At 50.9% G+C, this 27,260-nt stretch overlaps 1 protein-coding gene across 1 annotated transcript in view; it reads left to right on the top strand.

The window, feature by feature from the left end:
* Positions 1-470: 470 nt before the first annotated feature.
* DAAM1 (dishevelled associated activator of morphogenesis 1) overlaps positions 471-27,260 on the top strand; it is an 89,926-nt gene continuing 63,136 nt past the window's right edge. The window contains exons 1-2 of the mRNA XM_015631815.2: positions 471-555; positions 18,648-18,746. The gene's annotated coding sequence lies outside the window, so the exon portion shown is untranslated. The remainder of the gene's footprint in view (positions 556-18,647; positions 18,747-27,260) is intronic.

The raw sequence follows: 27,260 nt of genomic DNA, 5'->3' as shown, positions 1-27,260 counted from the left end.
CCCGGTGCGGTGTCCCGGGTGCGGTGTCCCGGGTGCGGGTTCCGGGAACGGTGCCCTTGGTGCGGTGTCCCGGGTGCGGGTCCCGGTGGCGTACACCCTTTGCAGCATCCCCGGTTCTGTACCCCCGGTGCGGTACCCCCGGTGCGGTAGCCCTGGTTCTGTACCCCCGGTGCGGTACCCCCGGTGCTGTACCCCCGGTGCGGTAGCCCCGGTTCTGTACCCCCGGTGCGGTACCCCCGGTTCTGTACCCCCGGTTCTGTACCCCCGGTGCGGTACCCCCGGTGCGGTAGCCCCGGCAGGGCACCCCCGCTGGCGGAGCCCCCGCCCCGCGCGTCACTGGCAGTGCCGGCGGCGGGCGGGCGCTGACGCCAGCGCGCCGGGCGGGGCGGGCGCGGCCCATTGTGGGCAGGGGCCGGGCGGGCTCCGCGCCGCGCAGCGCAGCGCCGCGCCGGCAGGTACGGCGGGCGGACAGCGAGCCCTCCGCCCCGGCAGGAACGGCGGGCGGACCGCGGGCTGCGAGCCCTCCGCCCCGGCAGGAACGGCGGCCGCGCTGCGGTGAGTCCTCCGAGCCCCTCGGCGCTCCTCCCCTTTCGGTTCGGGGGGCTTTTGGCGGAGTGTGTTGCCCTTCTCCCGTACTCCGCGGCCGTGCTGGGGAGGGGTTCGGGAGCTCCGGCAGCGGGGCCGGGGCTTTTCTGCCTTTTCCCCGCCGTGGGGAGGGAGGCGAGCCCGCGTCCCACCCCGCCCCGGGCGCTGCGTGGAGCTGTTGCCCCGGGGGGAGCGCCCGGGCCCCGCTGCCGGCGCCCCGCAGCATGGCGTGTTCTCCGGCCCCGGCGGGTCCCCCTTCCCCGGCGGGTCCCCCTTCCCCGGCGGGTCCCGGGCGGTGCCCAGCCCCGGGGGCGCCGGGCTGGGGGCGCCCACGCGGGGGCGTGGGATGCGGGATGCTGCTGCTGCGCTGCCTTCTCCATGGCAACGCCTCCGGAGGCTGCTGCAGCCCCGGCGCCGGCTGGCACGGCGGCTCCCACCCCTGCGGCGACTCCCACACCACCGATGTGACCCCCCCTGATGGGGCTCCCGCGGGCTCGGGGGGGGTCTCAGCCTCCTGAGTGCCTCCCCACAGGCACAGCAGTTTGGGGCCGCCCCATGGTCTGTTTGTGCCAAGCCGCTGGTGCTGGTGTCACACATTTTACTGCAGGCGTGCTCTGGTCCAGCCGCTGCTTTGATGTGGGAGCTGGGGCTGGGCTTTGGCTTGGCTACAAGCAGGTGTGTGGCTCAGGCACGAGGTGGGGACGTCGGGTCTGTCACTGGCTGCGCCCATCCAAAAATTCTGGGAGGGAGGATTCCGGTCAGGGATCTGTCTGAAGAAGGGACAATGCCTTTGCTGCATGGAGCTTGAGGGTTGGCACCCACTGCCATTGGTGTGTGACGCCTGTGGTCAGGTCCTGGTCTTTTGCTTGGCACGAAGTCTTCAGTGTGAATAGTGGGGTTTCATCCCTGGAGTCTGCAACACTCATGGCTTTCACACCATGCAGGCTCGCGTTGGTGCTGGTGTGAAAGAGTCTTTCTGCATCTTTTAGTGATCAAGGTTAATTTAAAGCAAAGACAGATGATAATGTGCCTCCTGACAAAAGCCACGTGAACCAATAGGGCTGTGCTGCCAAACTGGGGACGAGAGGCTCCCCGTGGAAATCGGAGGCAGGTGGAAGATCATGGGGTGCAGCCAAGTGCCATTTTCCAGGTGCTAGGGAGAGGGGAGCTCATGGCATAGGCTGCCCCGGTGGTTTTGACCAGGCCTGAGCACTGCAGATGCCTGGCATTGTACAGCCAGCCAGATTCTCCTGGCGGCACGGAGAGGGAGAAGCCAGCGTTTTCCTTTTTTTCCCTCTCTAGAGGTTGATTCTGATACTGCGTACAAAATCAGGTGCTGGTGTGTATTAATGCATCAGTGGTGAACTGTGGTGCAACCTCGGTATCCTCCCTTTCAAAATCAATGTATTCCAAAGCTATTGGCATTCCCTGCCTGCCTGTCTTTGAGTCCCATTAGGAGTGGATGGGTCCTGCAGCATCTGGTTCTTTTTCCACGAGCACCGGGGTTTGTTTTGGCGTGCATTTCCTCCCGAACCCCGTGGGTCAGACATCCACCTTGCTGTTCCTCGATTAATGAGTGACTCGCCCTGCCCTTTCCATGGCCGTATGCCGGGACCTGCCCCTGCTCTGTCAGGAGCAGGAAGCAAAAGCCAAAGTCCACGATCTCCGACAGCCCAATGTTGTGTGACAGAGGGACAGGAGGAAGCAGTGGCGCTTCCTGGCTCTGGCCAGCGCTCAGCTGGTGTGTGGCTCTGCCGGTGGTGCCCTGACATGGCTCTGGGATTTTTTGGGTCCAGCCAGCCAGGCGTGCACCCTGCTCCATGTACTGGCCTCTGCCCCGGGGAGGCAAACAGGATGGGTGAGGTGTAAAATCAGCGCTGAATCCGCTCCCCTGGGCTTGAAACGGAGTCAAACCGGTCTTGACCTGAGCTGGCTCCTTATCTGACCCTTTGTTTGTGGCAGGGGTGCAGGAGGGAGCAGGAAAGGGACAGCCACGGCGGGCTGGCTCCTCTGGTGAGGACAGGCAAGACCTGGGGACAGCCGGTCTAACTGGATCACATTTATCTCCCTTTGCTTCTGTGCTTTGTTTTGGTTCCTTCCTCCTCTTTTTCCCGCGCTGTCATGTCACAGCTGAGGAACCCAAGGCAGTGGGGACATGGAGCTGTTGGGCAGCTGGGCTTCCCACAGATTCTGTTTGTCAGCCAGCCGGAGCGTGGCTCCTCTTGCTACATATTCCAATTTTGGATAGGAAAACCTGACCGTCTCTGCTGGGTCCATCCCAAAAAGTCTTTGGCTGACACATTTGGAGCAGCCCACCACGTGCCCAGGTTGCAAACGTACCTGGTGCATTTATAACCTGAGCTGGTTGCATGGGGATCCTGACAGATGCTCCACCCAGGGCAGGTGGTCTTCATGCCCATCCTCCTCCTGCACAGACACCCACTGAGCTGGTCCTACATGGCCACTTTTATCTCTGAAGTATTAATAAATGATGCCTGCCTATTTCTGTGAGCCTTTTTAAGAGGCTGTTGGGGCTGCCTTGAAGGCTTGCTCGGCACTGCAACTATTCCGAGCTCTTTTTCCGTGTGTGCTCTAGCAGTCGATAAGCCAGGGCATCCAGCTGTCAGCTTTGGAGATTGCCAAAGCCTGCTCAACGACATTTCTGCAGGCTTCCCTCATAAATGAGGATTTTGTTGGACGCTTTGGTTTCTGACTTGATGCTGGTAATTAAATATCTTAACTTGGCTTCAGAAAGCTGCCACTGCTGTGGAGCGACTGGTGAGGCCATGTGAAGCAGGATGTGCTTGTTCTGCTGGAATTGAGTGTGACCTAACTATGAATCTTCAACCTGCAATTTATTTTCTTATAAAAATATATTTTTTAAAAATATAATTAACACCCTTTTAAAAGGGAAGAAAAACCTTGTGTTTTACTGCTGTGCTGCTAAGCTTGCATGGACCTGCTGGGACAGCTGTTTATTTGCAAGTCGTGGCAGCTGAATGCCATAAAATTCAAATCATGTCCACATTGTTTTCCCCCCCCCCCCACTCTTTTAAGATAATCATATATGTACTTTTCACTCATGCAACACAACAGATGTCAGTGCCATGCTGAAAAAAAAAGGAGCTGATCTGAGCAAAGGGCTGTAAATTGGGGCAGAAATACTGAATGCCTCCTCCTGACTTGTTTGTTGGTTAATTTAGATGCTAAGTCACATAGATTTAGTCACTCTCTGTGTCTTTACCATACTATGGGATGAGAGAAACAGCTAGTTAAGGGTTGGAAAATCGTTAAATATTCCAGCAGAAGCTCTTCTGAGTATTGCATTAGTTCCCTCACCCTTCATGACATATTCTTTGCGCAGCCTAAACTAGAGGAAGGAGTTTGGAACTCGATGGTCTTTAAGGTCCATTCCAACCCAAACCATTCTGTGATTCTGTGATTTCCAACTTTCTATTTAATGCAAAAATTAGAGGCTCCACAACCTCTTGCCAGATACATGTTGTAATTTGCTGTTTGCCTTTGATTCTTCTCTCCTTTCTTCCCTGACTGGGAGGAAATCTGTGCTGGTGCCTACTTACCCTTCTGCCCTCTCAGGAGACGGTTTTCACTTGATATCCTCTGTCCTTGTGGCATGTCATAACATTGTGGAATACACAGGAGCCAGGAGTTCTGGGGTAGCACAGAAAATCTCAGCTCAGTGAGTCATAAAGCTTTCAGATCTTTGTGGCCACTGAGAGGAAAACCAAAGGAGATGGAAATGAGAGAAGCGGCCCTGGCACACCATGAGGACGTGGTTAGTTGACTGAAGAGTTTCAGAATCTGAGCTGACAGTGCTTTGTTTCATGATTGGTGTGGCCTGAACACCAGCCACCTGAATTATAGCAAATTAACCAAATTATCGCCTGAAGTCGTCTGAACATCTGGCCTGTGTTTTCCTCATGGTGGGGTTGGGTGGGGTCATTCCCAAGGGTATCTGTCCCATGCTGTGCCCAGGTCTGGAGCAACCTCTGTGCCCTCACATGAGTCTCTGCTCGCCCAGTCCTGCTGGTGCTCCCTCCTGTGTTCACCCCCAGCCTTTTGAGGGGAGTTTATTACAAATGCATTAAATGGAGGAGGTTTGTCCTGTCTGGAGCAGCTGGCTGAGGAGGTTGCTCATGGTCCCTTCCTGAGTCAGCCAAACTGGATGGGGTGGCCCAGCCTAGAGACACTCACTGGTGAGTCAATGTGACCATGACTCAGAAAGTTTCTCGATGTTCTGCTCCTCATGACTGAGTTGCCTTGAGAAACTGTGTTCAAAACATTGCCGTGACCCGCTGGAAGGGCGGTGCTGGGCAGGCGTGTTCTTACCCACCAGCTAGCTGCTCTTCACGCCAGTGCTGATGGGTGCTGATGCTGCTTGCTCCTCAAACCCCTTCTCTCCCTGCAGTACATGCCTCTTGCTCTGCTGCTGCTTGGATTTTTCATTTTTTTGTATTTGGAGCTCTCTTGGAGACACAGAGGGAGCGCAGCCGTGCGTCGTGGCGCGGTTGGCGAGAGCTGATGCGATGCTGGCTGGAGTCATCCTCTCTTTCCCAATCCAGAGCTCCCCGGCAGGGCCTGGCGGATGATTGAAGGGTTATTTGCCGTGCCAGACAAGTGGCTTCATGTTTCCCTTCTGCATTCCTGGGGCTGAGCACTGCATAGCGATGTGCTTTCAGCTACGTGCTGCTTTACCTGAACCGTGTCTCCCCCCGTGCTCGCAGCCTGCGTGGAAGGGCTGTCTGTCCCTGTCCAGGCTGCTCTGTCCCGGTGCCACCAGTGCTGTTATGACAGGGTGATGAAATGAGGTGTGGAGGGTGTGGTGGAGGAGCCTCAGGAGTGTCCAGCTCTGTCTGTGACCGTGCCTGCTTTTACCACACCTCCTGAAGGAATGGTTTTCGGAAGCTGAACCCAGTGACCCAGTTACCGACCTCTGGGTTTGGACTGTTGCCAGGAATTCTGCACTGAGGCTCCTCGTCCCCTTTTGTGCAGGCTCTGGGTGGAAAGCAGCCATGCCAAAGCTCAAAACAACTTGGCAACAGCCAGAGATTGGTGAGATAAAGAGAGGGGAAGGACCCAGTTAATCCACCTGGCCTGTGCCCATCCCTAGGAGAGCAGAGGAGAACACAGTGGGATCTCCTGGTGTTCCTTACTCCCTGCTGCTCCTCTTTCACATGGGGCTTTCATCCTGTTTCCCGTGGCGATGGGCTGGGCTGCTGGCAGATCCTGCCTTGGGGCAGGATGGCAGGAGGAAGTAATTCAAAATTGTGCCATTCAGAGGCAGGCTCTGGGGGTGGTGTGTGAAACACCAGCAGCTGGGCTCTGTACCAATATGCAAAACTGAGCTTGGCAGCTTTTAGGGGAGGCTCTGCAGGGTGTTGGTTCCTCCGATGGTTTGCAGGAGTGAGGACAGGCTTGCCTCCCCTTCTAGCGAGTGGGGCATCCTCAGAGGCTCTGGGGTCCAGCATTTGAGGGCAGACTGCACCAAGCAGGAAAGTCCTCCCACTGTTTTTGGGCAGGAACACAACTGTCCATGTGCTGGGGCTGCAGGGCAGGGGAGCTGGGGCTGTGCTCTGAACCTGGCAGCCAGTTTTGCACCACTTGGGCTGGGAGGGGAGGACAGCACTTGTCATTAAAATAAAAAAAAAACAACAACCCGGAGTCTGAAAATGGGGGATGCAGAAGGGCATCGTTCAGGGGTGGGATCTGCAGCCACTCAGCTCTGAGGTGTGAGAAGGAGAGTGCAGTGTGTTACAGGGGAGCATGGAAAGATGTTTTATGTTGCTCAGATGATTTTCTAGCAGTTTGGTGCCTGTTACAGGCAAACTCTGTTGGCAAGGTTTTCTCCTGGCTGCAGCAGGGAGGAGGAGGATGATTGAGGAACAGTCCAGGGACCATTTCCCCCACCCCAAACAGGCAAGATTAATTGCTTGCTGTGGTATGGCCATGGAGGCAGTGCAGGGGATGTTTTCTGGCTTGGGTGGTTGTGTGACACAGAGTTCAGTCCATGGTGGGTCTGCCCTGTTGCTGCTCCTGAATGTTTATTTTGTCCAGACCTTTCTGAGGCAGAGCAGCACATCCATCTGACTTTTACCTAGCCATGAGGTGTGTTATTTTTCTTCTTTTATTTCTGAGTGCTTGTTCTTTGCTTGGCCTCAGCATCAACGTAGTGAATGGTGCTTAGAGGAGCTGTGAGCTCATGTCCCATCCTGGAGAGTCTGTGTCAGCTGTGGTCCGGTGCAGCTGTTTCCTTCGAGGACACTTGTGTGGATGGAAGTGACCATAAATCTGTTTGTGTAAAGCTTTCCCTGCCGTGAGCCCAGTCATCCTTCGTGTTCCTATTGTTTCACACTGCTGCTGCTCCTGGAAACCACAGAGCACCTTCTTGCCAGAGCTGAGGGTGGGGGAGATGTGTCAGGGAAGGTGCATACCCTTGTCGTGCCTGGCTTCCAGAGGAATCGCATGCAAAGGACGCTTCACTGGCTGAGGTTTCCTTCCCTCTGCCCCTGAGGCACGAGGAGTGTCTTGGCTTGTGTGCCCAGCACAGGGAAGAGAGGCTGCTCTGTGCCTTGATACCAGGGTAAGCTTTTAGGGTGCCTGGTGTTTTTCAGCTGCCCTGTCTGCCTTGGCACCGCTCTCCTTGCACATCCCATGTGTCGCTTTCAGCTGCCGTGCCTCTGCAGAGGGACCCTTGTGTGCCCAGCTTGCTCATGGACAGCCTGGTGTTGGATCTCATCCTGCAACACAGGAAAAAAACAGCCCCACGGTGCTGCCTCCTTGGGTTTGCTTCTTCCATCCAGCTCCTGCCCCGTGTCTCAAACTCCAGCAGGGTTAAGGCTGTCGGAGCTGGGGTGTTGTTCTTGGTGCCGGGCGAGCGTCAGGCAGGAGAAAAGCTGAACGTGCAAATCTGCTCCTGGGTGCTCCAGTAAGTCATGCCAAGGACTGTTTGAACAGTGCTAATCCCAGGTGCCTCTGGAGCAACCTTGTTTACAATGCCAGCACTTCTAATGGGTGTTCTGACAGAAACTTTACGCAAGCCATTTGCTCACCAAAACTCTCGGGGTTGGGGAGATTGGTTTTCAGACCCCAGCATGCCATCTCCTTGTCCCAGTGTTTTGGAGACACCCTGCAAAGAGACTGGAAGCTTTTTGGGGACCACTTGCATCCATTTATGAGCTCCATCTGTTTTTCCATGGAGAGCACTGCTGGAAAATTGCATGTGAAATAGCAAGTGGCTCTGGAGCCACGAGAAATCCCTGCCCATCACATGGAGCAAAAAGATGTTGAGGAAAATTTTTGGAGCATGCTAAATATTGTAATCCCTACAGTCAGTCAGTCTGCTTTTGGGGCTGGGGCTTTATGCTCATCATTTTTTCCCCCGTTTACTTATGTTTTAAATGCTGGTCTTCCACTTACTGGGTTCAGCAAAATTTGTCAGTTCTTAATTGATGCAGTGCTGATCATAGTTGTGTTCAAACTGCAGTGATGTGTGACAGGCTGTGATTTGGGTTACCTAGTCATGAAATTGTGCCATTCCCTTAGCTGGCACACTAGGACTTACTTTACATCCAGGGTTTTAAAGCCATTCTGTAGCGTGACAGCTTTCATCCTGAGAAAAAGAGAGCAAAGAGGGACTTTAGCCTCAAAATTCTCTGAATTGATTTCCAAAGGATTGCTTGTAGTTGCATCAGAGGAAGCTTTGTTGATTTTGCTCTGGGGATGAGGCTGAACTAGGTGAGAGACGTGTGAGACAGTGGTGATGATGTGTCTCGCAGCTGTAGCTCAGTTGCCTCATGTTCATGTTTTTATTTTACCTTTGCCTTGTGGTTTGGGCTTTTCATTTTGGTGAAAGTCAAATTGAGACCGTGTCTTTGGGATCTGGCATCCCCAGTATGCCATGGGCTGTGGGATAATTAAGGAGGGACCCATCCCTGGGGATGGCAAGACCAAAGCTGTTACAGTGTCTTCTGAAATGTATGCCCTTACTCTGGGAAACTGACTCCAGGCAACACGGAGTGAGAGCAGTAAGACCTGTGAAATATGGGTGCTCATTTTTCCAGGGGGGAAAAAAGCCAAGGAAAACATATCCAGCAGTCGCCTTGTCAGATATGTCACGGGAATGTCCTTATCCAGCCCCTGGGTTGGACTCAGTGCTGCTAATTACAGCTTGTCTTGCTGCTGAAAGGAAACATTTGAATCTGTAAACCCTGGGTTTCCCACAGCAGCATTTTGGGACATACCAACCCCATATCCCCATGCCTGGAAGCTCTAGTCCAATGTCAGAGACTGGGCTGCTGTTTGCACTGAGCCTTGGATTTGTGAGCTCACATCGTGGCTGAAGGTCTTGGAAAAACACCTCTCTGTCCCTGTGCGCTATTCTGAACTCTCCTGCTCCAAAAAGGTCCTGCAAAGGTGCTCTCAGCTCAAGGGATGTTGCTGTAAAGGTCCTAAGCACAGGACTGCCGTCCTTTCTGGCGCTGGTTTTTGGCTGTGTCCTGCTGGAGGATCTGCAGCTCAGCTCTCCCTTGGGTGCAGCACTTCCTGCCCAGAGCTGGCTGGCCTTCAGGAAAATAAACAGGCCTTCTCTGCTGGAGCTGGGAGTCCCAGGCTGCTGCACGAGGGGAGAAGGCTGGAACCAAGAGACCTTTTCATCACCTGCCTCTACCTGTGCTGGAGCTGGGCTGTGTCTGATTTACAGCACACTGCATTTGGGGACAGCTTTATGTTCTTTCTAAATTCTCGTGTAGCTCCAGGAGGGGAAACCATCCCTAAGCTTTCCATTTTGCACGTGGCTGTGTTCCTGTTGGGAGTCCAGCGTTACAGAAGCCTTTGGGATGCTGCTGGCAGGGCTGTGGTGTTGTGAGCCCGTGGCACACACCTGGGCAGAGCAGCAGGGCAGGGTTTGACCTGAGCTTGTGGGACACTCAATTCATTCCCAACACCAGCTCCAGGTTATGCAGAGCCCAGTACAGAGGGATGTTCACAGCTTGCCAGTGCTGGTCTAACCCCAAGCGTATTAAAAGCCCACAGCACCGTGTCTTCCCCTTCCTCCTCCTGCTTCCTTCCCCCTCCTTTGGCTTTTCAACACCAGGTTTTGAATAAATCATCTAGGATGTGATCACACAGGAAATTCGCGAATTTAATTTATTTTTTTTTTTTTACAGCCAAGTTCGGAAGTGAGTTCAACTCTCCAGGGTTTCAGTCCTGTGCTTTTTAATCACGAGGTTCCCCATCCTTTCTACTCTGTCACTTGTGACATGACGTCTCCTTGGCTGTGTAAGCTTTCCCCCTGCTTTGGCCTGCCCACAGAAACAATGGCTGCTGGAAATGCTCTTCAGGAACCCGGAATGACTGGGGACTGCCTGTGGAAAATGCAGATTTAATCTTTTTGTTGTTATTTTGTTTACCACTTGGTTATCCTTTTCCTTCAAAGAAAAGCAAAGCCCTTGTTCTTGCAGAATTCACCACTCGTGGTGTGTTCCTCGCTGGAAGTAACACGCTCAAAATCCTGCATTCCTTTGTGCATCTTTGCTTTATTTTCTTTTTCTTTGTGGGTGGGAGTTTAGGGAGTATAATGGGCAGATTAGCAACTGTATTTGTGGAGTAACCCATCTTTGTGCAGGTCTGGCTAGAAACCAATTAAGCTTGTCTTGATCTCTAAATGAGATTTTTGTCGAACGCCTCACCCAGCCGCCTTCTGCATCCATTAATAGCAGGGTGGATGAAAATAGCTGAACCAGAGAAGATCTGGTGTTGGATAAACACAGAGGCGTTGGCTGCGGGGAGGTTCCCGGGATGCGTGCGAGCTGCTGCCTCTTTGTGTGGTTGTTTTGTAGCTCTGCTTCTTGAAACCTGGGATTAGGAGCTTTTGGTGCAATCCCCTGCGGTAGCAGGCGTGGGGTTGGAGGGAAAAGCTGCTGGATAAAGAGGGAACATCCCGTGGACTTCATTATTGTGCTGGCCCCCATTCCTGTGACATCCCTGGGGAGAGAGCAAGGGTGATGTTTGTGTTTGGGAGCTCCTTGCGACTCTCAGCTGTGGGGTCCCCAAAGTGCCTTGGCCTGGGTGGATCTGTCTGGTCTTAGGTTGTTGCTTTTTAGCCTGGAAACCCCTGTGGGTTTCCAGGGGGACACAGGACCTGGCCAGGCTGGGGGTGTTTGCTGCTGCTGTGATGAAAACCAGTCCGGGAACGGCGCTTGAGTGCGGCGTTTTTGAAGAGAACCGATTAAGGAAAGATGCCTTTAATAAGCTGTGCCTTCGGGGAACCCTTCTATCTCTGTCCCAGACTGCTTCTGCATCAAGATAAGGTTGCAGAGCAGCTGGGTCTGTGCTTTGCTTTGGGAGTTGCAGGAGGGGGAAGGGCATTAGGATTTCTTCTAGGGTGCGAACATTCATTAGATCACTTTTATTTGTAAAGTAGCTACAGATAAGCCGTGCACAGGTGATACCTTCTTCCCTGCACTCCTGGCCTCGCTGTTATGGACAAATGATGGTGAGAGTGATGTCAGGGAAAGGGGGAAAGTTTACCCTGTTTTCAAGGTAACCCCTGTATTCAAGGGTAAACTTGCAGGGTGTAGATGTGCTGTAACATGCAGCAAACCACCCTTCCACCCCTCTTGGTGCTCTCCTAGGGGGGCACAAACCAGCTTTTCCCTGCATGCCTAGAATTTTGTTCTCCATCTCCCCGCTCCCCAAATTCCAAAAGCTCTTGGGTTATTCATGGAAGTGCTGCTTTTTTTCTTCTCTCAGTGTAGAAGTGCCCAGTAAGAGATGTGGGTCTAAAGACATGGAATGATGTGCTGTAGCCCATGTGCCACATCAAGGAGGTCATGTTGTGGACCTTGATATTATGGCATGGCCAAACCCAGTCACTTTCTGTGCTGGGGAAATTTGGGTCAATTTGGGAATCCTGAATCCACAAAGGTCTGGATCTGGATGAAGCAAATGCCTTCCAGGGTTGCATGACAACTGCAAAAGCCTCAGAAAAATCTAAAACTGGGATGACTGGAAGATGGTTTCAGTGCTTGGGTGGGAGTTACAGAGAGAGGAGCTGGAACAACCTCCAGGACTGGTGCTGTTTTGCTTTTTTGGGATGCTTTTGACAGAAAAGCTGCTGAGTTTTGATGCCAGTGAGACAGAAAAATACCTGGTGGCAGGGTGTCCCCCCGACTTCTTCTGCTGTCGTGGGGCTGAGGCGGTTTGGTGCAGTGATCTAATGAGGCATGGCAGCTGTGCCCTGTGGAGATACCATCTCCTGGGAGGAAAATGTAAAAATAACCACGTCTTTGCGTCTTTGAGTTGTGTGAGACTGCAGCAAAGGAGGTGGGGGATGAAGTTATATCCATGGAAATTAGGAAGGAGAATTGAGTCTTTTACTGGGAGGCAGATCTGCAGGAAAGGTCCTGAAGACCATGAGGGAGAGAAGTGTCCTCGCCCTCCTGTACTGTGCTAGGGTGCAGGGGACACACTGGGGCTGGGCTCTGGGGTGGTTTCAGAGGGTCCCCCATTGTTCCCTGTCATCCTCTTCCTCACTGTGGGCTGAAGGAGGTGCAGCCCCATATGGGTTCCTGCACCTCATCCCATGCCGTGGCTCCAGGGTCTAGACAGGTGACACAACCCCTTGCAAGAGACTGTCCTGCCTAAGGCTTTGGAAACCTGTTGGACCCATTCTTCCACCTCTTTGCTTTTCAGAGATTTTATGGAGCAGGTCTTTTCCTCCATGGGGGAGCACTAAAGTGTGGAGCTAGGAATAAATCCATGGGAGCTGTGATGGATGGCAGACGGGCGCTCCTGGCGTAAGCAGGCTCAGCTAATTTAATCTGCGGTGGACACGATCTCCTTTGTCTTCCAGTGGAGCTAAATATACCCTTTGGGTTGTGGTTATGGAGGCTAACTCCCTTTCTGATTATGGAAAACACACGAACATGGGATGCAGCTGGCTGCCTCCGGATGGAGCCGTGGAAAGAGCGGGATTGGGGCATCCCATGGCTGAGACTTTCTCCTGCTTACCTGTATCTGGACCAGGGCCAAAGTGTGGGATGCTCAATGGGCATCTGTGTGGAGGGCTCCAGCTCCAGAATTTCATGTGATGCAGGTTTTGGAAGCATGAGGAATTCCAGCATAGACATAAGATTTCCATTGTCTGACAGGTTTTAAAGTTTAGTGGCTGAGCTGCACCTACCTGGACATGGCTGGTGGCTTCAGGACAGAGAAAAGGTCCCTCTCTATCTTTACATAATTCCCAGTAGCAGCAGTTCAGTATTTCTGGATGCAAAGGAAAATAAAAAGCTGTTGGTCAGCTTGAGCAGCAGTTGGAAGAAGTTTTACTCCTGGAAGGCAAAAGGTGAATTAAAGGCCAGTGGTGAAATTTAGTGTGTTAGTCCAAAGGTGTCACCTGGGAATGTGTGTGCCTGGGATTAGGCACAAGCTGTGTGTTGGGGGATGCCTGTTTGCACCCTCTTCTGTCTATGTTGGTACTCTGTCAGAGCTGCTGGATGGGTCTTTGGTTGCTTTGTCTCCTGAGGTTTGTCCTGTGTGACAGTATCTCAGATTCTTCTGTGTTTGGCCTCACAAGGGTCCTCGAAAGACCAGACAGTCTCAACAACAGGTGAAATGTGCTGCTGCATCTTCCCTGCCATGCTGACCTCAAAGCCAGTAGTCACTCAGTTTTTTCAGCCCTCACTGTTGCTGGCTTGAGAGGAGCCATGAAAGCAGTTCTTTAGGAGAGCTTTAGGGAAATGTGGCTTCAGGGTCTCTAATATTGGCAGCTTCTGAGTTAAATACCCTGTGTCAACCATGCAAGTGCCTTGTGCAGGCATTTGCTGGAGGCTGGCAAACCTATATTCCCCCATTTGCTGTTCTAGTGTGTAACCAGCTTATCTCTGAGCAGCTGGATTTAACCCTCTTATCCACCTCTGTGCCAGCCCTTCACACTTTCCTGTTCCTCTGTCCCAGGATGTCTGGAAAAGCCTGGATGACTTCCATGGGAAATGGGTGTTTGCCCTCCCTATGATGATTACTTCTGTTATTTAGTAAGAAACAAAACAAAAAATGCTCTAGCAAACTCCTGGATTGGGATAATTAAGCCATTTGAAGTGTTTTAGTAAATGAGTTTCCCTTTAATTAAAACAAAAAATATATGTGTCTCATCATGGTTCCTAAAATAATGAGCCACTGGCCTGCTTTATCCCTGATTTGGCTTACAGATGGAGTGAGGAGGTAAATTACCATGGAAGCATAGAATGTCCTGAGCTGGAAGGGACCCTTAAGGACCACTGAGTCCAACTCCAGCCCCGGACAGAACACCTCAAAAATCACACCATGTGCCTGAGAGTGTTGTCCAAGTGTTCCTTGAACTCTGTCAGGCTTGGGGCTGTGACCACTGCCCTGGGGAGCCTGTTCCAGTGCCCAGCCACCTTCTGGAGGAGGAACCTTTCCTTAATATTCAGCCTAAACCTCCCCCTACACAATTTCATCCTGCTCCCTCAGGTTCTATCACAGGCCACCACAGAGAAGAGATTGGTGCCTGCCCCAAATTTTAGATAAAAATAGGGGAAATCAGCTTCACCCTTGAAAGGTGAAACACCTCGTTGTCCTCTGTGCCAGTGCCTGAGTTTGTCAATTCAGGGAGGCAGAGAATAGTCCTCCGGGGGCAAGGCAGTTTGTCCTCCCTTTCCTGCTGTCTCTGGAGCAGAGCAGCACTCCTCGGTGGGGCCAGTTTCCAGCTCAGAAAGGTGAGATGTCACCTCCCTGCCCTTGCACGGTCCATAAGGCAGGAGGATGCTGGGGAGCCAGGAGCTGTGCCCTGGGGCTGGGAGGAGGCGAGGAACCACATCACACCGGAGATTGGGAAAGCCATTAGCATTTTATTCTGCAAAGCCAGTGTGGGAATGGCAACCCCTCAGCGTTGGGATAAGCGAACAGATGTGACAGGTTTATTTATCAAAGTGCCGATGGTGCTGAGGGTGTGTTTGGGGAAGGGGTGAGGCAGCGTGGCAGGGCGGAGGTGACCACAAACGCAGCTGTGTGTGCCCTGGTAACTTCAGCTCATTGCTGCCTCAGACTGCTGCCAGAGGTGCTGTACTCGTTATTAATCTGCTGAGATAATTGCAGTTTGAATGTTTCCAGCGGGGGAGTTCACAGGAGGCGGAGGCATTCCTAGAAGCCCTCGGTGGGTACCATCCTGCAGGCATCCAGCACCGTGACTCAGCCTCTTGGCTGCTGGTGGTTCAAAGTGGCACTCGGGTTGGTGCTGATTTTCAAAGCTAATATGAAGACAGGGAGCACAGGCAGTGATTTGGAGCTGTGGAATAGCATTTTGAGCTGTGATTAGCAAAAGAGGCAGTTTGGGAGCGGGGCTGCCGCTGAACCCAGGGTGGAAGGGCAGTGCCTGAGCCTGGTTTGACTGATGAGTGTGCAGGGGAGCGCTGCACGTGCATAAAAGCTGGGGAAATGTTTTGTGCTGGGGAATGAGAATGCTTCTCTTGCCTTTTCATCAAGAAGCTCTAAAATGGCATCCAGCAGCTCTTCAGCCCGTGCCTGGAAGCCAAAGCCAGGTGCATGGGATCCTGAACGAGGCATGAGGACATCTGGATATTTATTTATATTTGAGATGCATTTAGCCACTGGAACAAGCACTTGCAGAAAGTGGCCTTAGCCTTGGCTCAGCATTCTGCATGCAGACCACAGGTAGCCCTGAAGGGAGTTTGAGCCTGATGAAAGCACATTAAGCCATCAGTAGCAAGAGAAGCAGATAAGATCAACAAACTGCAGTGATTGGGAGCCCCATACTCCAGGAGAAATCACTTTCAGAGCAAACACTTCTAATGTTGCTTCACAGGGTTGGGAGAGGACAATGCAGAAGAGATCTGTGCCACATCTCAGCAGGGAGACAATCCCAGCTCCCTGTTCCACAGGGAGGAGACCCTGGAAGGGTGCCTGGGGAAGCTGTTGGGGGCAGCAGCCTCTGTGTCCCATCCCACCTGGTGGCTGCAGCCCTGTGTAAGCCAGCCAGCCGGTGTGGATGGAGCTTGTGCAGATGTGAAACTGATGCTGAGCAGTGTTTTTTCTTATTTGCCTGCAAAAATCATGGTTGGCTCTGCCTGCTGTGGGGCAGAGAGATGGGGACCAGGTGAGATGTGACACAGATCTCCACTGGCCTCTGTGTTGCCCTCTGCCAGTCCCCCAAAGCCTTGTAAGAAATGTCTGCTCTGAAAAAGTGATTTCTTCTGGAATGTGGGACTGAAATGACTGCAGTGCAACCTCTCACTGCCGAGGAAAGTCCTCGTTTTGTCTTGTCCCGTTGATCTGAATGAAGTAATTTATAAGGACGTTTTCCATGAATCAATAAATCCATGCTTGCTGCTGTGCCTGGGAGGTTTAATTTGCTCTAGATACTGCATGGAGTATCTCTGTCCTGAATTGCACTGTGAAGTTCTGCTCTTTGGGAGAGGATGAGGTTACAGCTGGATCCTCTGGGAACATGCTGCCAGCATCTGATGGTGCCCAGTCCCTGTTAACTGAGCACCTCCTGGGGTGGGATAAAGCGTTCAGGCAGGGTGTAAGAGCAGTAGTTTCCCTGTGTGTGGAGTTTGGGGGCTTAGTCTGTTGTGCCAAGCATTTCCTGATGTTACAGATCTTGGGGAAATTGAAGCCAAAAAAAAAAGAAAAAGAAAGGAAAAAGGAGGGAGTAGAGCATTGGCCTTTGAAGGAGACCACAGTGCAGAAATCTGGGTTACAGGTAGGTTTTCCCTCCACATCTCTGTGTGATGCTTCCTTTCTAGAGGACTTGAAAAATTCCTGTAGCTCTGTGCCACCTCCCATTCCAAAAGCTGCTTTTATGAGCCCCTTGGAAGCAATGCACATGTGTTTACAAAGCCTGCCACTGGATCTGCCTGGAAAAAGAGGGTTCAGAAACACAGCTCTGCTACACATGAGAGAAGTCAAAGGTAACCCCAAACCCCCAGTCCTGAGCTTGTTTCCCTTGCTTTGTCTGAGCACTGTGGACTGGTGAGGCTGGAGCTGTGGTCGTGGATGGATGAGGGGACCTTGCTTTCTGCTCTGCACTGGGGGTTTGGGGTTGTTCCTGGCCTCTTCCTGTGCACAGTGGGTGTTTTGAAGGCCTCTGAGCTGGTGGGGCACGGACTGGATCAGCTGTCCCCATGAGCACCTCTCCATCCTGTTCCACCTGCCTGGCTGAGCCCCCAGGGACCCCTCCACTTCTCCTCCCAAGTGGCTCCAAAACCATTTTATATCTCTTGGAGGTCAGAGCTCAAGCTGGAGAATCCAGAAACGTTCCTGGAGCCAAAACACACCGTGGCAAGCCAGGTGTGTGCCTGGTCTCTGCTTCTCATTTCCTTCATTGCTGTGAGAGCAGTGGAGCTGCACATGGGGTTTCAGCAGGGTGTCCCCTCTTTTGTTCCTATATATTGGAACAGTCTCTGCATGTGGTTATATTTAAAAACAATATATATATATATATGTTTCAGCATGGCCATTGGTGAGCTGTGCCCCTCAGGACTGGTCTGGTTGGACAAAGAAATGATGTATTTCACAGCTGCCTACCTGTTGCACTGGCAGCTGTGTGATGGTCCTGCTGGTCCAGCCTTTCTTGCACTTGGAAATACAGGTGTTGACAGGGACTGATCCCAAACCTGCTCAGACCCAGCTGGGAAGGCTCCTTTTGAAATGAGCAGGCTTTGGGGTAAGTCTGGCAGCACCAGTGGAGAGGCTCCACTGCTGGTATTTTTATCACAGCCTGAGCAGGCCCTTCCATGTGTGCCCATCTTCCATTTTCCATGCCCTCTTTCCCACATGTTTGCTGGTGTGTTGGAATGGAACCAGATGCAGCTTCTGGTGGCAGGGCTGGATGTTGGGCTTGTTTCCCATCCTCTGGGACAGCAAACACAAGGTCAAATGATGGCTGTGCCAACGGCAAAGTGGAGCAGCCATATAAAGTTGTCATTTTAAATCATTGCCATAATGATTTCTCCTCCCTTTCTTCCACCCCTTCCCCATGCTCTTCCCCATCACCATGTCTTTCCACACCCACAACCTGGGGGCTGCCTGGATCTCTTCAGGATTTATGCTAAAAGGGAAATGTTATGTACGTAATTAAACCGTCCTATTGCTGGATGGAAATGGGATTTGGTGCTTACCGCTGTGACTGTTTCTCATGCATGAGGGTGAACTGATTGATTACTGAGGTTTGAGATTAAATATTCCCCTGAGCTTCACTGGCATTTAGTGTGGTGGGGGGAGGGCAGAGGGAAGGGGTGGAGGGGAATTATGGTTTTCCTCCAAGGCAAGGAGAGTACGGGAATGTCTGCTGAGCACATCCCCTTGTCTTGGTCTGCAGTATTGGCTCTAAAAGGCTCCTGGCATTGGTGTCTTGGGCACCAATAAAGCAGGTGCCTCACTCCATATCCATGATATCGTGGATGGGCTGCTGGTGGGCTTTGCAAGTCCCTCTCACTGCTGCCTTGAGCATCCCATAGCATCCTGCCCAGTCCCTGTGACTCTGCTGCATCCCCACCTGCCCACATCGCATTCCTGGCTCGCATCCCTCCCAGCCTAACAGCGGGGCAGACCCGCTGTCCCCGCCTTCCTCCTTAGGAGTGCACCTTATTTGTTTATTTTCCTTGAATTCTTTTAATCCAAAAACCCCTCCGTGTTTGGTTTCGATGGGAAGGGAGGAAAAACCCCCACACGCCGCTCCTCGAGTGCGTGGTGGGTTGGAGACGCTGCTTCCCTTGAAGTCTAATTTTAGCTGAAGGCGACGGGATCCCTCCAGGGCATGGCAGAGATTTCCTATCAGCTGCCTAGACCTTAAGAAACAACACACACAAACAAAAACAACACTGAGAAGCACTTGGGGTTTATTTGGGTGAATTCTTTCAAAAAATGGGTGTGACTTATTTTTCTTTACGAGCATTCCCTGCGCACGCTGGCTTTGTTCTGCTGCAGTCGGGTATTTCAGGTCTTCCAAGATTTAATCAGAATAATTAGTTACTGTCTGTTTGTACCTTCTGTTTCTGTTGCAGGGTTACCAAAGGGCGTATTTATCTTCCAGAGGGCTTCCTAAGTGTCGCTTAATCATTAAAGCATCCGATTTCCTCCAAGTTATCTGTCATGAGGCTTATGTAAGTAAATAAATAAATGAAAGCAGGGAGGGTGGGGATGGTGTTGGTGGATTCAGCTTGAGGGGGGGTGGGTTGTACGGATTTTTCCTGATTGTCACGGGTTTAATTGTGAGTTGCCTGTGGTTCCCAGCCCGTCATGCGGTGATCAGAGGACTGAGTGTTTGGATTGGCGCTGAAAGACCCAGCCAGTTTAATGAGGCTGCTCTCAGCCAAGCTTTCACCCCGCTAAACTGGCAAGAGCTGTGTTGCTCCCTGTCATTTCAGGAGCAGGGGGGAAAAAAAGGCCTTACAGGAAGGAAAGGTTTTGCTTTCACTTGTACAGTTATGGCTTTGACTCCTTAGCCCACTGGTATCCCTTATAAAAATCACAGCTCTGTCTGGAAATAAGTTACGACTGTAAGTTTGTCAGGAGTGGGAATCAGCTGTTTTTCAGCCTGTATTTGCATGTTTGGTTTGGGAAGGGGGACTGTTAATGCACACATTTCCCATGTCTAACACAGGAGATGAGAAGGACAGGGAAGTCACTGCAGAGGAGGGTGGGAAGGCTGGGAAACCTCACAGGGAGAGCAGTGAGGTGCTGAACCTGGCCCTGGTTCATGCCTGAGTGAATTGTGGGATGTTTTCCCTTCAGTGCTTGTCACCGAGAGCAGATGAGTGGCCCTGTTCAGGTGGCAGTGTGGTGCTGGACAATTTGTTTTTTTCCCTTTGGTTTCTCTCTCTTCCTGAGCTGGTGTGCTAAGGGTTGGGTTCTGAGGTGCTGGCTTGTCAGCTGCCTTTGCTGCCTCATTCATCATGTCCAATGTGCAACCCCTGGGAGTGAGGGTTTGGGGAGCATGCTGCTTCCCTGATGGGTTTAGATGCTTTTAAATCCATAAGCAGCCTTTACCATCAGTTTTTCTGCTTTCCTGTGTGAGAGGGAGCATAAATTTTTGAGGTTCTGAGACCTTTGTGGGGATACAGATGTGCAGCTGGGCTTTGTTCTCCTTCCCTGGGAGAAGCTCATGAAAGGGAAGGGACACTTAAGGGGACGAGGTGGGACCAAAGGGATCTCAAGGGCTTTGGTGGCTTCAGGGAAAATTGCTTGTGTGAAGGTTGAGGTTGAAGTCCATCCTCTCTCTGCATTTGTTGTGGGAGTGTAGAGACGAGACATGGTGATGGGGTATGTGTTGGACTCTGCTGTGGCAGAGCTGAAGCTGGGCACAATCCCCACATCCTGTCCCAGCTCCAGAGTAACAATTTGGAGTTACAAAACAAACTGGCAAATCCTCTGTCCCCTCTGGGACCGATGTGGTGGCTGTCACAACCAGCACCACGTTGCCAGTGGCCTTTGCTCGTTCTGCTCCGGTGTGCACGGAGGTGGGAAAAGTCCTATTTGATGGAAATACTCTTAAGAAAGCTTGTCAACCTGATTTTTTCCTTGATGTTTGCCCAGCTGGAAAGTCTGGTGGTGGCTCAGACACCTCCTGAAGCACTGGGAATGTGTGATGTGCAGCACAGCCATTGCTCCTGCCTGGCAGCCACAGTGAGGGGTGCAGGAGGGGGTGGCAGGTCTCTAATCCCCATCCTGCTGGTGTGTGCCTGCCTGCTTCGCTCAGCCTTTTACAGATCCACTTGGTTTGGGCTGAGGGAGAAGTGGGGAGGAGAAGCAGAGCTGCTGGGAGTGGAGGGGAAGGGAGGTGACAGAGTGGTGGAGAAGGATGCTGGGAAGAAAAGGAGATGATGTGGCTCATTTGCCTGGTGCTTTAGAAGTTGCTCAGTTAAATTAAGTGCTCACTAGGGAGCCTCATTTGGCTTTTAAATAGCTTTGGAGCATGTGAATGCTGTGTGTTGCTCTCTTCTTTCTGCAGTGTGAGCCACCTCCTGTCCCCATCTCTTTGAAAAATATCCTGTTAAAAGTCTACCTTAGGATGTGGGAAGGGAGGCTTGGTGGTCACCTGCTTTCAAAAAGCCCTTCAAAGTTCTCTCCAAGCTCCTCATCATTCCAGACCATCCATCCTTTGTTTGTTTCCAGTCTGGACAGTGTGAGCTTTGGTGATTGTGGCTGACCACAGGTTCCCTCTCCTGCAGAGGCCACGACATGCCAGGAGCTCTGGTGTTCATCACAGCGCCAGCTGGTCTGGGATGAGCTGGCTGGTCTTCCACCACCTCTCCTTGAGCATCCCACTTAAGGCAGAGGATGATGCCCCTTTGGCTTTCCTGTTCTTTTGCAGGGCTGTGTATTTCTTCTTCCAGCCAGCTGAAAACCTGCTCCAAGAGACTGGAGAAATGATTTTGTCCCTTGGTGCAGAGCTGGATGTTATTTGTGCACTTGATCATCCTGCTACCCAGTAAAGGAAATTCATTGTGCTTAGTTTTATTTAATTTCTGTAGAAAATTAAAGCCTCTCAAGCTGTTTCCTTTTCTTTGTCTCCAGAGTAACAAAAGATGGAAGGTGCCAAAGGCAGGCACAAATCCTGGGGATGGGGATGGCAAACAATGTTTGGTCTCCAAAAAACTCTCTCTCAGTCAAGGATGGGGAATATTCCCCACACCATAGCCACTTTGGGGGGTTCAGCTGTGTCCCCCTGGGCAAGCAGATCGTGGCCACCAGGTGCCACTGAGGTGTCCCCAGACGTGGGACTCCTTCCCTGCTCTGGTCCTTCACCATGTGCCCACCAGCCACTTCCAGACGTGGTGGGGGAAGTTTTGGGAGGAGCACACCCCGTTTTCCTCATAAAACTCCAAACAAGAGGCTTGGCCTGGTTTAGATTTTAAAAATAACTTGCACATTTGGAAGCTAAAGTTTCAGAAGGGCTCCAAACAGGATAATGGCTTTGATCGTGACAGTCCAAGATCAAGGGAGGGCTTTTTCGGTTTGCTGCATCAGCTGGAAAATATATTGTAGTGTCTAGACTTTATCATCCTCGAGGAAGGCTCTTTTTCCCTACTCTACAAAAGTTCTAATCCAAAGCCCATGTACAGTTGATAGGAGGGGCTTTGATTGTGTCCAGGAGCATGTTGAAGGAGGTGGAGATGAGCTTTGGACTTTGAAGGACTCAGACCCTGCTTTGTTTCCGATGAGGCTGTCGGCACGATGGAAGTTGTGTCAGCAGTGGGATGGGGATCAGCTTTGTGCCAGTCCCCCCTCCCCAGAGCCGTCAGCTCCTGCAGCTGAGCACTGCTGAGACCTCAGTGCTCATCCTCTGGCTGCTGTGCTTGTGGTCAGCTGCTCAGAGCAGAATCTCCCACAGCTGTCTCAGTTTTCTCTGTGTAATAACCATAAACGTTTGATGGTGTGTGGACAGGACTTCAGCATTTTTAGCTTGAAATGTAGAAAAGTGTAGAAAATGTATGGTTTTCTCTCTTTACCACTCTGTAAGTGGGTTTTAATTTTTTTAAAATAATTTTACTGAATTCTTTTATTATTGATTTTTTTTTTTTTTTTGGTAATTCCAAAAGAGAGGCAGGGAAGGATCTTCTTGAGTTGCCTGGAATAAACTTAAAAGCCTGCTGAGAATGTGAGGACATCTGGCCACATGTATTTATAGAATCATTAAAGTTGGAAAAGTCCTCCAAGATCGTTGAGTCCAATCTTTGATCAAACACCATCTTGTCAACCAAACCATAGCCCTGAGTGCCACACACAGTTGTTTCTTGAGCACCTCCAGGGATGGTGACTCCACCACCACCCTGGGCACTCTGTCCCAGTACTTAACAACCCTTTCAGTGAAAGAAATTCTTCCTGATGTCTGAGCTGATCCTCTCCTGACATAGCTTGAGGCCATGTCCTTTTGTCCTGTCCCTTGTTCCCTGGCATCAGAGGCTGAGCCCCAGCTGGCTGCACCCTCCTGTCAGGGAGTTGTAGAGTGAGAAGGTCCCTGCTGAGCTTCCTTTTCTCCAGGCTGAGCCCCCCCAGCTGCTCCTCATTGGATTTATTCTCCAGACCCCTCTCCAGCTCCCTTCCCTTCTCTGGACACCTTTATGTCCTTCTTCTTGTGAGGGGCCCAGACCTGGACACAGCACTCGAGGTGTTACCTCAGTACAGAGGGACTAACTCTTCCTGAAAGCCCAGGTAGCAATCTAGCTCCTCGTTCACACTGGAATATTCCCTGTGGAGGAAGCAGAGGCAGTTTTTCTTTGAAACACTGTGTTTTCTGTGCAGGGCCCTGGGTGGGGGGGTTTTGGCAGGTGTGTCACTGGCAGAGCCACCAGCAGCCATCTCCTTGGTGTCTCTGCTGCAGCACACCATGGTGCCACGCTCAATGCCTGAGGCTTTGGAGGGGTTGCAGCCTCGTTATGAAAGCTTCATCTGGAAGCTTTGAGAAACATTTGGAAATGTTTTGGAAAACATTTGGATCGAGGATGCCGTAGGTCTGTGCTTGGTTGTTTCACTTTGCTTTGTCCTTGAGCAAGAAAACTGTTGGGTTTCTGTTTTTTTCTTTACATCAGTTATTCTTATAGACAAACTTATTTCCAGGGATAAATCAGAGCAAATGCCAATGTGAAAATAGTTTGTGGTGTAACATGGTACTAAAATTTTGCTGGAAGGGATATTGAGAGGTTACCTTGTCCCCAAGGGTAATTGAATACACTTACCAGTCTGGAAAGGGATCGTCTTTGCTGGGAGTTGTTTTGTCATAAATTATCTCAGGAGCAGAGGCAAAAATCTACCAAATAACGCTGTCAGTATGTGTGCATGAGCCTTCTTCAGTTTATTCAAATCACTTGCTGAATAAGTGTTGTAAATTAATGCTGGGTTTGTTCCCAGAGCTATTCAAAGTAATATTCCAGAATAACCTTTTCTACCTTGGCATGTGCCAACATACTAAAAGCTTTATGGATGAATTGCAGTTACCTACAGTGTGTATTGGACATGAAGCCATCCCTGTTTTGCCCCATTTCTGAGACAACCAGTCACCAGAAGTCCCACTGGGATGAAGAGCAGGTTTTTCTCTTGTTTCTTGTGAATTACTTGTGACTTTTCAGTTTTCCAGGTGGTCACCAGCCCTGTGGAAATCCACAGCAGCCTCTCCCCTTGACATCTGCAGCCTTAGATAAAGTTGTGAGATCCTGGGCAAGAATCACTAGAAATCCTCATCTGCTTTGAGATTGAGCCAAGTGATGACTTTCAGTTAATTTCTCCTGCATCTTCCTCTGTCCCAGCTTTGTGTCTTGAACGATGAATAAAAATAAAAAAAACCATACCCAAGAGCTCTACTTTAATGCCCCCACCTTTTAAAGGTGCTGCAGAGCCCCATGGGGCTGTTTCACCTTGCTTACAGCTCCCCACTTCAGTGATGGAAGGTTCTGAAAGAGGTTCACCTGGAGCGAGCTGGATGCAGGCTTGTTCTCCAGCCAGCATTGCGCTGGTGTTGGAATCCACACAGCCCAGATGGTGACTGGTTTTCCTTCATCTGCTCCTTTTCCCAACCAGTTTACAGTAAGTGATAGGGGAATTCATCCATCTTTGGCTGTGGGGAAGGCTTGGCGAGCCCCCCTCGGCCCATCTGCACATTTAAAGTGAAGATGACTGGCATCAGCGTTATTGTTTGGCCAAACGTACACGGGGATATCACAGCTTAGATTTGTTACAGATGGGTTTCTGGATATAGTCTAAGGCATTCTGCCAGCCAATTTTATATCTGTGTAAAAGTGATTGGCATCCCTATAAATAAAGCTGCTGTGGGATTATAAATCTAAATATACTTATTCATTAAATTATTTTTACATTTGGGTTGTCATCCTGGCTTATCATAAGCAAACCGTGCTCTCTGCCTGTGTGTTATCCACAGCTCCAGCAATGTGGCTTCTGAGGCTTGGAAATATCTTATCACTTGTGTGTGAGCTATCCATGAGCCTCTGTGCCATGGATCTCTTCACTAGGACTTCCTCACAGTCACCACTGGGAATGACCCTGTTCTGGAGACTGCTGTGCAAGTGGCAGTGGCTGTGAATACAAACATGTGAGCTTTTCTTTTTTGGCTCACAAGTGATTGTGACTTTGCTTGGTGTATTTAGTACCTATGACCTGGTAAATGCTATTTTCATGTCTGCTTTGGTGCTGGGAAGGGTTCCCCTGTAAGCTTCTCCATCCATGTCCTCAGGCAGGGAGTCTCACAAAGTTTCTTCCTTCTGTGCCACAGGCTGGGCTGAATGGATACAGGGGTCTTTCCACCTGGTTGAACCATCCCTGCTCGTTGTTTTGGTTACAGGAGCAAGGAAAAAAGTCCCCCAGAGCAGTTCCAGGTACAGCTGTGAGCTGGGGAGGTGCTGGAGGGAGAACCTAGCCAGACACCAGCAGAGCTGGGCAGCGATGCAGGCACTGGTAAATCTGTCTTGGTCTTTGAACAGGCTGATGAGAGCACTGAGAGCTGCAGCCTCTGGTTTCTCTGGGTTGTTTTTTTTCCTTTTCCTTTCAAAGCATTTGATTATTAATTCAGTAAATGATGAAGCATAGGGAAACATGTGCATGAGTGGCAGAATTTCAGCTGCCTCGCTCTCCTCAGTAACAGTGTGCACTGATGAAAGTTAACCCATGATTTTAGTTTAATTTCCTGATGAAGGGAAGCTTTAAAGTCTGTCCATCTGCTCCTCCTCCCGTCACTGACAATTCATTAAGTCCATTGCCTGCTTTTGTCCTTTCTTTCAGCCAGGTTTTTCATCTCAGATCTGTGGAGTTGCTGCAATTTTTGTCAAAACAGCCATCAAGTTAGAAGGGCATTGTGGAGATTTTTTTATTAAGGGATGCAATGAAGCCTCAGCCTGTACTAGACACCAGGGAACACACATAAATGTTATGAACATCCAAGCTATAAAGAGTGCTTTAGTTGGATTTGCCACATTATGAGACACCAGAGAGCCCACGCTGCAGGTCTCTGTGCAGACATGTAGGTGTTGCCAGGGGGATGTTCACCTCAGTCAGTTCTCTGATGTCTAATAAATGTGAGTTCATCCTGCAGCCTCACTCTAAAAGTGGCTTATGTTGCTGAGATTCACAGAAGGAAATCTTCCCATTCATGTTGGTATACCCACCAAATGTAGTTTTGGTAGCATAACAGGGTCAGCACTGTCTTGCAGGGTATTCAGAAACTGGTAGCAAAATTTGGATGTCTGGGCTTTTTGCTGGAGCTGGTTGCCAGTCCATGTGCAGTTTGGCACTGTGGAGGCAGGGGAGGCCATGCTCTGGGATTCAGCATCCTGAAGGTGGGAGCTGGGCAATGCTGCTGGAAACCTCACATGCTGTATCACAGGAAAACACAGACTGGCAGGTGAGCAGCAGATGGGGAGGAGAAGCCTGAGTGGGGGGTCCTGTGTCCCTGCCTCTGGGTTATTTCTGGTGCCCAGTGGCTGAGCTGCAGCTGCATGGTGGAGGTAAGAGGTTGTGGGTTGTGTCCTGGAGGTACCAGGTTGGTTTGAGCAGAACAAATTTCACAAAGTCAGAAGTTAAATGAAGCGTTTTTCCTGGTGCTGATTAGGACAGAGGTTACCTTGGCCAGAGCTGTGTGGCTTGTGCCAGCAAACAGAGAGGGGTTTGCCTCTGGGAATGAGATTCCCATGGTCCCTGTGTCCTGCTGCAGACCCTAATGCAGTGATGTACCCCCTTCCTCCCTAAACCAGCAACAGCTCCTGGTTGCCACATCTTACCCAGGCTCTGGAGGTGATGGTGTGGGTGCTCACAGCATCTGTAAGGTAGTCTGGAGGTTATGGTGTGACCAGCTGGGCTTGGTAGATGGGTCCTATGTGGGTGTGAGATCATTTCATCACCTTGTCTCAGGGGGAAGGGAGAGACCATGAAACACCAGCCACCACCAGCTTCCCTGCAGGGATATGATGGGGTGCAAACAGGACTTGACATTCAGTGTGTTCTTGGTGAGCTGCCAAATGTTTGCATATCAGCCTGGCTTTTACTGGTAGGTGTCAATGCTTTTTTCCAGGCCTGGTTTCCACTAAAACCTGAATTCTTTGCTTTGTTGGGGGTTTTTTCCCCCCCCCCTCTTTGTTTCCTTTTTTCTTTCTTAATTCAGTGCCTTAGTAAGAACACAGCTGAAGTCCTGGGAGCCCCAACTAAACCTGTCTATTACACATGACCCGATTAGACGCCATGGTAATAAGCATTTGAATCTAAAGCTAGATTAGGCAGGGAGCAGTCTGAGGCTGGATTTGCATAGCACGCATTCCTTTTCCATAGGACGTGTTGGTAAATCTTCTGAAAGTGAATTTAGAAAGCGCTGGCATGCGTCAAGTGCTCCTGTTGATGCATGGGTTGCTCTTCTCACTGGCACTCAGCTGGGGAAAAAATGCCTGTGATTGCCTGGAAGATGTTTTCTCTCCTCTCTTCCTACTCTCACAGCTCATGTTGCAGTCCGTGGGGAAGGGTATCTCTTGCCAGCTCTAAAAATCTGTGCTAAGGGCATTTTGAAAATTTTAGCCTGGAGAGGCAATTATTTCAGGGTGCTTTCTCTTCCTGTGACAACTCTGGCAGTAGTGGAGTGAATTTTCAGGTATCTAAATCCAATTTTCAGCTTCTTCATGCTT

Source organism: Parus major, chromosome 5 (genome assembly GCF_001522545.3).
Source record: "Parus major isolate Abel chromosome 5, Parus_major1.1, whole genome shotgun sequence".
Lineage (NCBI taxonomy): Eukaryota > Metazoa > Chordata > Aves > Passeriformes > Paridae > Parus > Parus major.
This window is presented reverse-complemented; position numbering and strand designations above follow the sequence as displayed.